The following is an 11,928-nucleotide window of genomic DNA, read 5'->3' as shown; positions in this document are numbered from 1 at the left end:
GAGAAGAGAAGATTTGGAACAGTTTTTTGTGGGACCAGGATAAAGAATCAGTAGGGAGTGGGGTAGCTAGGTGATGCAGTAGATGGAGCACTGGCCCTGGAGTCAGGAGGACCTGAGTTCAAATCCAGCCCTAGACACATAACACTCACTAGCTGTGTGACTCTGGGCAAGTCACTTAGCCCCGATTGCCTCACCAACAAACCAAAAAAACAGTAGGGAAGAGTAAAAGGATTGTGTTGCATTAGTAATGGCCCAATTCAGATAACACAAATTTGAAGGAAATTATTTGTTTTTCACTATTTCTATAGGGCCCACTGCTATATCATCTGGAGGCTTTAAGGTTATTTATTATAAATGAGCAAACAGGTACATACATAAATCCTTTATTACTCAAAAACAATCACCAACTTCTATGTCACCCAGAATCATCTGTCATTGATTCAGCGTTTGCCATGGTCTTCATTCATGTAGTAATTCATTCAACTAACATTTGTTACAAAACCTACTTTGAGAGTCACTGGCATAGACACAAAAAGGAAACAGTCTGTCCTTGAGGAGCTTATGATCCATAGAATCTCTTATGATCCTAGATTGAGAGCTGGAAGGCACCAAGGAGGTTATCTGGTCCAACTCCTCACGTTACAGAGGAGAAAATGAACCCCAGAGAGGTTTCACACAAGAATTAAGTGCCAGGACCTGGACCCAGTTCCTCTGGTTCCAAATCCCTCCTGCATTCCAATATGGCCCTTGCCTCCCCTCATACTTCAGTGAAGTGGTCTTTTACACGTACCTTCACGGTCTTTCAACTGTACTTGAGCCTGACAACAGCCTTGCCAAGTAGGTAGGGCAGGGAAGATCATCATTTATGTCTCGAGATGAGCAATCTTTGGCTCAGAGAGGATGTTACTTGTCCAACGTCACATCGCTAGTAAGAGGAAGGGATAGGACGAGAAGCCAGGTTTTCTCCCGGTTAAAGAGCTTTCTCTTTTAATTCTAAGAAAGCTTCTGTATCCAGATGATCTGAACAGATGTACTCGGACATAATTAGCCATGTTCTGCCACTAATCATCCGTGTGACTTTGGGCAGGAGACTTGAGCTTTCCAGGCCTCCGCTGCCTCATATTTAAAATGAGAAGACCCAGCTAAGTGATCTCTGAAGCCCCTTCCGGTTCTAACAGTCAAAGATTGTGAGTTCATTTTCTGGAGGGTGGATAAAACCAAGGATTTCAAGCTGCTTAGAGGCATAGCAACAAACACGCAGACATTTCCAAATAGACAAATAGATAGAAACCTCTTTGAATTTTTATTTTCTTTTTTCATCAAAATGGGCCTTTGAACCATTTTTGGAAATGACAAAAGGATCCAAAGAAAGACTAGAGAGCTAGAGTTAGGATAGTCAAACCTCAATCAAGGGGTGAAACTCTGAATTATGTTGAGCTCTTATAGTGGGAAGCTTGTGCCAAGAAGAAATAATTTGTCACATGGAAACTCTTCAATACAATAGCTATTACTTCATGGAAACCAAAGTTAATACTAATGGAATACATCTTGTATTTGTCTGAGCTTTTGTTCGTGCTATTCCTTCTTGCTTGGAATACCGTCCTTTCTCTGGCCTTCCAATACATCTTTCAGGTCTGTTTCAAATGCCACCGGAAGGAGCGGCTAGATGGCACGGTGGATAGAGCACTGGCCTTGGAGTCAGGAAGACCTGAGTTCAAATCCACCCTCAGACACTTACTAGCTGTGTGACCCTAGGCAAGTCACTTACCCCTGATTGCTTCAAACCTCCTCCACCCCAAAAATCAAATGCCAGTAGATCATAAACTCATTGAGGGCAGAGATGATCTACTTTTAAACACCTCTGAATCTTCCATATGATCTAGTACGATGCATGGTGTATAGGAACTTGTAGTTATTGTTGTTGAGGCATTTCTGTTATGCCAGACTCTTTGTGACCCAATTTGGGGTTTTCTTGGCAGAGACACTGGAGTGGTTTGCCATTTCCTTCTCCGGCTCATTTTACAGATGAGGAAACTGAGGCAAACAGGGGTAAGTGACTTGCCCAGGGTCACACAGCTAGTGAGTGTCTGAGGCTGGATTTTAACTCAGGTTCCCCTGACTCCAGGCCTGACACTGTATCCACTGTAGCACCTAGCTGCCCACATGAAGAAGCTACTCAATACATGTTTGTTGGGTGAAAGAATGAAGGAAATAATGATGGTGGCCTGGTATAGTAGATAATAAGCTGGGCCTAGCAACAGGAAGATCTGGGTTCAAACCTTAAGCCTGATGCTTATTAGCTGAATGGTCCTGGGCAAGTCACTTAAATTTTATGTGTGTCAGGCTACTGTCTTAGACTAGTCTACTTCCTTCTGCCCCAGCCCTCCACCCTCTGAAAAAATCACAGATATTTGGATATAGTACAGTTACCTAACCTGGGCCAACCTTCTAATATCCATGATTTGCAAGGGGCTGGAGATGGGGAGGGGGGAGGAGGAAAGGAAAAAGCATTCATTATGGGTCTACTACGTGCCAGGCACTGTGTGCTAAGTGATTTTATAGATATTATGTGATTTTATAGGTATTCGCTCTCTTAAAGTCTTTCTGAATTGTAGGGCTTAGTCATAAAGTAAAAAAAAATATAATGTGAGGTTTCCAGCTCCCCCCCCCCCTTTACCCATTTTCTTTCCCCTTTCTAGTCTGATGTTAGTGTGTATGTATGTGTGTGTGTGATAGTCAAACTTCATAGGCAACTGTTTCCTGTTGGAGCATGTTTTTTTTTTAAATTTCATCAAATATTTTCCAATTACATGTAAAATAATTTTAAACAATGATTTTTAAAAATTTTGAGTTCTGGGTTCCCTTCATCCCTTCTGCCCCTCCCCCTTGCTTGAGAAGGCAAGCACTTTGATTTAGATTATACATGTGAGATCATGCCGAACATTTCCATATTAGCCATGTTGCAAAAGAAAACACAAACAAAATAAAACAATAAAAATAAAGAAAGTTTAGGAAAAGTATGCTTCAATCAGCATTCAGAGTGGTTCTTTCTCTGGAGGTGGATAGTATTTTTTATCATGGATCCTTTGAAATTCTCTTGTATCATTGTCTTGATCAGAGTAGCTAAATCTTTCATAGTCATGCTAAATGTGCTAATGTAAGCATGCTAAATCATACTAACAATATTGCTGTTATCGTGTACAATGTTCTCCTGGTTCTGCTAACTTCATTTTGCATGAGTTCATATAAGTCTTCCCAGGTGTTTCTGAAACCATTCCGCTCTTATTTCTTATGGCACAATAGTACTCCATCACAATTCCATCACAATTATCACAACTTGTTCAACCATTCCCCAGCTGATGGGCATCCCCTCAGTTTCCAATTTTTTGTTACCACAAAAAGAGCTGCTATAAATATTTTTAAACACATAGGTCCTTTTCTTTTTTAAAAAATATCTTTGAATACAGACCTAGTAGTGATGTTCTTGAACCAAAGGGTATGCACGGTTTTATAACCCTTTGGACATAGTTCCAGATTGTTCTCTAGAATGCTTATACTAGTTAGCACCTCCACCAACAGAGCATTAGTGTCCCAAGTTTTCCACATGCCCTCTTTGCTGTAGCATGTTGTTAGCCTTTGGAAGCTCTGCAGACAACAGCAACTTTAGGTGAATCATTTTTTTTTTTTCAATTTTGGAAAAGTTGCCAAGGTGTATGAGTAAGAAGAGAAAGCAAGTGGGAGGGGAGGGACACAGAGAGTGCAAATTAGGAGCGGTTACAGTGGGAGTGGCTTCAGGCCTCAGGTGAGCTAACTGGCTCTTTCTGTTCTGAAAGGCATTGCCTCAACACCCAGTTTCTCAGCTCGATTCTTTAATTTTTTTTTTTTTTTTGCCATTACTTTCCCCAGGATTACTGCATAGCAAGGTAAGGGGAGGGGAGGGATCCGGGTGAATTTTCCTTCTTGACTTCTGAAATTTTAAAAGAAACAGTAACTTTGAGTAGGAAGGGAGAGAAGCTTAACGAAACAATACAATGGCAAGTTCTTAGAAATGTTGGTTTCCTACCCATCACTTTGCTTCCGCATAAGCCAGGCGATCTGTCTTACTTTTCCCACTGTGAACTGGGAGTACTGCTTCTGGGACAGAAATCAGATTGAACCAGACAGGGCAGAAACACATAGAGATAATCTCTTCAGGTAGGTGACCACTGATTCATGAAGGAAGAAGTGGTTTGCCCAGTATTCTGATTATGTTCTCTGAGTCTACTTTAGAATTCAGACTGCTGGTCTTGGATTCGTTTTGTTAAAGTCTTCTTTTTTTTCTTATCAGTTTCAGAAAGGGTGTGTATCCTTAAAAGTAAGCAAGTTTTTTTTTTTTTCACTTCTTAATTTGCTAATTACAAGGGAACCACTGGAGTAACTGGTTCACTCTTATTAGCAGGTACTTCTTAATCGGAATTTAACCTTATTAATATAATACACTTGTATCCTAAATATGGGGAAAAAAATCAGAGGAAAGCTTCTAGTGTATGGGTAGACAATTTATAGAGGCTTAATATTAACATTATTAATGCTTAATAATACCCAACTAACATTTATATATTGCTTTAAAGTTTGCAAAATGCTTTGCCTACCTTATGTCATTTGACCCTGTTTCTGGGAAATGTACACTAAAAAATGATCAGAAGACTGTAGGATTCATGGAGAAAGGCTGTGAGCTGCACATGTGAAAGGAGTACTCACACTTGTGAAGTCACAGATATGCCAAAGTACCAAAATTTAGTACAATAGCCATACGAGGTTTGTTTTTTTTTTTTAACTCTGTGAATTAAGTCATTGATTTGTTGGTTTCTTTCAGAGAACACAGAATTAGATCTCGATCTGGAAGGGACCTTAGAAACCATGTAGTCCAAACCTCTCATTTTACAGATAAGGAAACTGAGGCCCCAGGGGAAGATAAGTGACTTGTCTAAGATCCCACAGGTTTAAGTGGTGAAAGAGGAACTAGGCAGTGGCGAGATCTCTGGGCCTGGAGTCAGGAAGACCTGAGTTCAAATGCTACCTCAGACACTTACCAGTTATGTGACTGGGAAAATAATTTCACCTTAGTCTGCCTCAGTTTCTTCAGCTGCAAGATGGAGATAATAATATCAACCTGCCAGTGTTATTGTGAGGATCAAATGAGATATTTGTAAAGTGCTTTGTAAACCTTAAAGTACTACACAAATGTTAGCTATTATTATTCTAAAGAGATGAATCTTCTCTTATGGGTAAATGGGTCCTCATGAGTCCCTCTTACTGCAGTATTTAGTCCACATTTTCTCTTTGGCAACAAGGCATCATACACTCCCACAATCATTGCAGTTAGATCCTAACCACGGTGAAAAGAAACTTGACAAAAGGCCGTCTGGCCTCATGGAATCATAGACGTAGAGTGGGCAGGAATTTTTGGTGTAATATAATCTAACATCTTCATTTCTTATACAAGGAAAGAGAGGCCCAAAGAATTTTTGGATGGTTGAAGGTATTGGGACTAAGAAGAATGGGGTGAAATGAAGAAATGATAGAAGCTATGTTGCTATGAACACTGAAGCTTAGACTCCATGAAATTGGAGAGGATAATTTGTTGTACCAATTCTATTTTGCCACGGAAAAAGGAATTAGATAATTTACTGGGTCTTTCTCCCTAACTGTTATAATGTTTATTCATCATCCACATTGATCTTACAAATACAGAGTACTCTAAGTACTAGTATTTCCAGACTTTTTTTTTCTTTTAATGCCTACTTATTTTAGCCAAGCAAGTTTGAATCGAGTTGGGTGGGTCTCAAAGTTAACTGAACTCTGATCTTAAGAAGACTATGCCAGTTCCCAGCCATATTGCAGATGCTGAGTAATTTCCTTGTGGGTGGAGAAGCAGAGGACTTGTCCTATGGATTTGCTTAATCCAAATTAAGGATTCCCAGCAGAAAATGCTCCCCTATATTTCTAATTTTGCTTGGTTATATTTTGAAAGTGATCATTTCAGTCCCTCTAGGATTGCTGCTGCCACTGTAATAAATTCTGGTCATTGGGACACTGGGACAAGCCTGCCAACCTAGCAACATCGCTGGTGGCAATAGATCTGTCTTCTATAGCAATGGTAAAGAAAGCTGGTGTTTTAGATTATTCTAGTAGATCAGAGGGTAATTAAACACAAGAAATCAAATAATGAATTTCTAAAATTTCTGTTATCTCAGGGGCTTTAAAGACTTCTATTCTGCATTCTGGCTCTGGTTGTTTGCTTTTGGCACAGAACTCTTAAACATCAGAAGCTCTCTGTTAGGCATTTCATGAGTCTATTTGATTTGGTTTGATTGAACTCAATTCACACTTCTTAATGCCATTTACTAAATGCAGTAGGTTGTAAGCTTCTTAGCATCTTGGTTCTAGATCTGGGAGACACTTTAGAGTCATCTACTTCAACAGCCTAATTTTACAAATAAGGAATTTGAGGCTTAGAAAAGTGAAATGATTTGTCCAAGGTCATACAGAAATTATGTAGCAGAATTTAGATTTGAACCCAATACCTTTGATTCCAAATTCAGTACTCTTTTTGCCTCTCTTTGGGGTAGGAACTATTTTTTTTCTTTCTCTTTTCATCATCAGTGTTTAGAATAATGCCTTGCACATAATAGGTACACAAAAAATAGTTCTTGAATTATATGCTATGTGCTAAGTACATAGCAAACAAATCAGACTGTTTTAAATTCTTTATAGCACGAATTCCCAAGATATCGTGCATTAGAATAAAGTAGAATACATTTTAAAAAGTATTTTCCAATATAATGTTAAATCCAAATTAAAATTCATAAAAGCATTTAAGAGATACATTTAAAAAACTGGTTATTTATGCAAGCAAAATTATTTGATTTTATTTTTGTGTGTCTCTATGTTTGTGGAAGGCCCACATCCATTTTTTATAGATTCCCTCCTCCAGTTAACAGGGTCTCCCCCAAATCACCTTCTATATGTTTTGTATATACTTGAATATGTACAAATTGTCCCTCCAGAAGGCATATAAATTTCTTGAGGATAAGGACCATTTCATTTCTGTCTTCCTGTACCTAGCACATAGTTGTCACTTAATAAATACTCCTTGATTGATTAATTAGGAGAACAAGTTCTCTAGTTCTGTCTCATACAATAGCTCAAATTGAACATTGTTTTTCTGGGTTTATGGTTGCAAATGCTTTTATCCAAACTTTTGAAAGTCTGTGTTCCTGATCATCCCTAATCTCCTTTCTATGAATAGTATTGGTGGCTTCAGTTTTCTCAACATTAAGAAAGGTTGGCAGATCTGTCATGAAGCGTAACTGTAAGAGTGAGCAAACTGATTTGGAAAAGTAAGACCAAGTCACTAGAAAGCTAATTAGAGCAGATGCAAGTTAGTTCAAAGATAATTAACAGCAATAACCCTCACTGTCATTTTAAAATACAAATGTATTACTGGCAAATGTATTACATATTCGTGGCAAATGTCATTTGTTAATTCATTCATTCAACATTTATGAAGCGCCTACTCTTATTAAGAAGCTATGCTAGGGGGCCAGTTAGGTGGCACAGCAAATAGAGTACCAACCCTGAAGACAGGAGGACCTGAGTTCAAATCTGGTCTCAGACACATAATACTTCCTAGCTGTGTGACTCTGCCTCACTAAAAAAAAATAAATAAATAAAACAAACAAAAAAAGAAGCTATGCTAGGTTGAGCAGAGATAAGAAAACTAAGACATGGCTTTAATCCTTAAAGAACTTACAGTGTTTGTAGCTGAGATGTAAACATAGAAATATAATGAAAAAGGGAATATCATAAGTATATAAAATGAATAACACTAGTACAAGATACTAGGTAAGATCAGAGAAGGCATTTTTTTTTTTTTTAGGCAATTGGGGTTAAGTGACTTGCCCAGGGTCACACAGCTAGTAGTGCTTGGTCTGAGGCCAGATTTTGAACTCAGGTCCTCCTGACTTCAGGGCCAGTACTCTATCCACTGTGCCACCTACCTGCCAAGAGAAGGCATTTGAAGGTGGGATCATGAAGGCATTTAGGAGCTGGTATTTGAACTCAGTTGTGAGTAGAATTTCAGTAGACTGGACTGGCAAATAGGGTTTTCCAGGCCTAGGAAACAGTGCAAACAAATGCATATAGCCAGAAGAGCACAGGCTGTGTTCAGGGGACAGTGAGTTGTTCAGTTTGGCAGGAATATAGAGAATGTGTGTGGAAGCAGTGTGAGATAAGAATAGAAAGGTGGATTGGAGCCAGATTTTGGAGGATATTGAAGGTCAGGCTTTCAGTCACTAAGCATTGAAGAGAGTATGATGAGATTAGGGCTGTACATTAGGTAGATTAATCTGGCAGCCAAGTGGAGGACTGCTTGGAAGAGAGACTGACTGGGGGTGGAAAGGCAGGCTATGGCAATAGCCCTCCACTCTCCACCCCCTAAGTTGTTGTTGTTTGTCCTTTATGCTCAAAGAGGACCAAAATGACATCACTATGTTGTGGTCAATATATAGTGCACTCAACTCTGGCTGACCAGACTAATACAAGTGTGGGAGACTCTACCATAAATTCTGCACAAACAGTCTGTATGAACATTTGCGATGGAGATGTCTCTACATTTGAGCAGGTTATTTTTTTTTAGCTATTTTTTTTCTGCCTTGCTCATAGAGCACAGTGCCTTCTTTGATGAAGGCATGCCATGCTGGACAGTCCTATGCCAGTGTCTTCCATGTCTCATAATTGATACCAAAGTTCTTCAGAGAGACTTTGAGAGTCTCCTTGTATCACTTCTTCTGACCCCCCCAACCCCAAGTAATGAGAATATGAACTAGGGAGGTAGCCATAAGAATGGTGGGGAGAGGGGACAGATGTGGGAGATATAATATTATAGTTAATACCTACGAATGACAATTTTTATAAGCAAAGAGAAACAGAAAAAGCAATAAGCAAATCAGTTACTGCTGAAGGCCCTAACTTTTTTGTACTTTAATCATTCACTTTCCTTTCTCTATCCCCTCTGCTTATCTTTGCTTGAATACACAGTGAATCTATCTTTTCAATAAGCCAAAAGAAGTACAGATAAGATGCTGTGTTCTCAATATGGGTAGCAAATACATAACGTTTACAAGAAGGCTATGCTGAATGAATTGGAGTCTAAGACTGAATGAAATATCCTATTTGCCTAGACGGTGGTGAGGTTTTCAGTCTTATGGTTTTAGATATTTGTGGATTGAAAATTATAGCTCACTTTTTACGATGAGGAACTAGTCACCAGTGTCAGAACATGAAGTTACGAGGTTCCACACAGCTGGTAAAAAAAGATGTTTTGGGGCTGCTTGAGGCTCGGACTTGCTCAGAGAGTTTTGGTAAATGTCAAGGAAAATGCTTTTTTAAACTTAGCCAGGGAGAAGCAAATGAAGCCCTATGCATATACAAGCAAGCTGTACCAGCCCTTTTGATCCCTGGAAGAGGATCTCTGCTATCGGCCTTTGTCCCTCTGTTCCCAGGCAGGGCTTCAATGTAAAATGATAATGCAATGTGACAAAAGATCCTTGAAAGATTCAACGAATAAAGACTTTGGAGGCAATGATGAAATGGTTCAACAAATACATCGCCAGTGGATCTACCACATGAATGACTGAAAAAGGCATCGTGGCGTATGGGAACCCGCATTAGATTGACAGACAGCATATGCAGGTTCTAACTGCTACTGAGATCTGGGGAATTCTCACCTACCAAAACAAAGTCAGAATAGGTAATCTCTAATGTCCCTTCCAACGCTACAAGTTCTATGATAAATAGCCTTTGAGTAAGAAAAATCAGTGTTGTTTTAAAAATAGTAAGGCCAAAAGTCTCTATTCCTGAAGAAATAATTTTGGATACATGAAGACATCGAATCTTTAGAACTTCTGAAAATTGAACCTCTTAGATATGTCATTGTTATCAAGAAAGGAGCTGAGGCGGCAGAGTGGCGTACTGGAAAGAGCGTTGTTTGGGAAAACAGGGGGTTGAGATTCTAGTCTTTACTCAGCCTTTGACTAATTGTGTGATTCAGGGTTTTGTAACCTGGAAACCGTGAACTTGCTTTTTAAATATTTTCATAACTATGTCTCAATATACTTGGTTTCCTTGGTAATCCTACAGTTTTTATTTTATGTTTTTAAGACATACATACATACATACATACATACATACACACACACGTATATATACATATATATGAATATACATAGTTGTGTCTAATGGTAGCCATCTCTGGAGTGGGGGGGAAGAAAAAAGGAAAAAAAAGAAATTTACATGATAATTTTATTATATATTTAAAAGGAATAGCAAATTGTATGTAATAGATTTGAAGTTTCATGTGCAATCATCTTTTTTTTTAATTATGCTATAGAATGGAAATACTTGTTTTATTCCATAAACTAAAAATAAAATAAATTTAAACATTTTTTAAAATATTATTGTGAGAAGGGGTCCATAACCTTCACCAGACTGTGAAAGGAGTTCATGGGCCAAAAAAGATTAGGACCTCCAGATGATATCAAGGGTGCCTTGTGTTTCTAAAATTATGAATCTGTACATCTCTAGGCCTCAATTTTCTGGCCTGTAAAGTAAGGGAGTTATAAAAAATTATTATCTAAGGTTCTTTGTAGCTCTAAAATTTTGTGATCCCATGAAATGGCTTCTAAGATTGGCACTTTTTCTTAAAACTGGGTTTATATTACTCAATCTTACTATGGAAGATAAACAGATAAAGCATTGGGTTTTTTTGTGAGGCAATTGGGGTTAAGTGACTTGCCCAGAGTCACACAGCTAGTGAGTGTTATGTGTCTGAAGCCAGATTTGGATTCAGGTCCTCCTGACTCCAGGGCTGGTGCTCTACCCACTTCGCCACTTAGCTGCCCCAAGATAAAGCATTTTTTTTTTTTAGATAAAGCATTTCTTAAGTGCTTTCTATGTTTTAGGAACTGAGCTAAGTGCTGGGGATGCAAGTAAAAATAAGCAGGACAGCCCCTGCCCTCAAGGACCTTACATTCTAATGCAGGAAGACAACATAAGAAAGAGAACTGCAAGGGGAAGGAGAGATCAAGGCTGGAGATGTCCAGAAAGTGTGAAAAGAATGTAGTTTCTGAAAATCAGTGTGATTAATAGATATGTAGAGCATATTCTTTGAGTCCTAGAGAAGTACAGACTTGTAATTTTAGAAGCAGAAGAAGCTCTTGAATGTTATCTGGAGCTTTTGTGGCTTATGAATTCCTTTAGCAGTCTGGTGAAGGTCATGGACACCTTCTCAGAATAATATTTTAAAAGCATAAATTTTAAAAAATGTGGGATTACAAAAGAAACTAAGTAAAGAAAAAGCTGTTTAAAGTCAGGGAGTAACTAACTGGAAGCCCTGGCGTTGGCTACATGAAACACTTTGGATGGAAGTCATAAAAACACTGAAAATTCTCACTTCTCTATTGACCATCAGTGCTATATTTCTGTTTAAAATGTTAATTGTTTTTGTAGGAAACTGACATGCTGTTCATGGTACTGACATTTCATTAAATGACTTTGTTATGTCATCGTATCATTGGGTTGATACCTGACTGTGACCACTGTCAGACCTTGTGTTAACTTAGGTCCCATGTGGATATAACATTGAACTCACTATTAGTCACTTAGGGTCAGATGATCACTGGGCAGATGATTCTAAATACCATGTGTGATTGGTCATCATAATCCAAATAATGGCTAATTTGGTCATAGGATCATAGAATTGAAAAGTATATGGAACCAAAAATTATTTGTATATGTAATTGGCAAAAAACCAAAATATTATTTTTTAAAAGTACATAGACCCACAGAGCCTAGTAGGGTTTATTTAAATATGTATAACTAACATTT

At 38.4% G+C, this 11,928-nt stretch overlaps 1 protein-coding gene across 2 annotated transcripts in view; it reads left to right on the top strand.

Annotated features, from left to right (window-relative positions):
• The first annotated feature begins 3,813 nt into the window (after positions 1–3,813).
• SERPINB5 (serpin family B member 5) overlaps positions 3,814–11,928 on the top strand; it is a 36,519-nt gene continuing 28,404 nt past the window's right edge. The window contains exon 1 of one of the 2 annotated variants that reach the window (XM_027869132.1): positions 3,814–3,923. The gene's annotated coding sequence lies outside the window, so the exon portion shown is untranslated. Of the gene's footprint in view, positions 3,924–4,078; positions 4,195–11,928 lie in introns of those variants that run through there. The other variant, XM_027869131.1, reaches the window with a different exon arrangement.

This window comes from Vombatus ursinus, unplaced genomic scaffold, assembly GCF_900497805.2.
Source record: "Vombatus ursinus unplaced genomic scaffold, bare-nosed wombat genome assembly UNPS02014791.1, whole genome shotgun sequence".
NCBI classification, from domain to species: domain Eukaryota; kingdom Metazoa; phylum Chordata; class Mammalia; order Diprotodontia; family Vombatidae; genus Vombatus; species Vombatus ursinus.
This window is presented reverse-complemented; position numbering and strand designations above follow the sequence as displayed.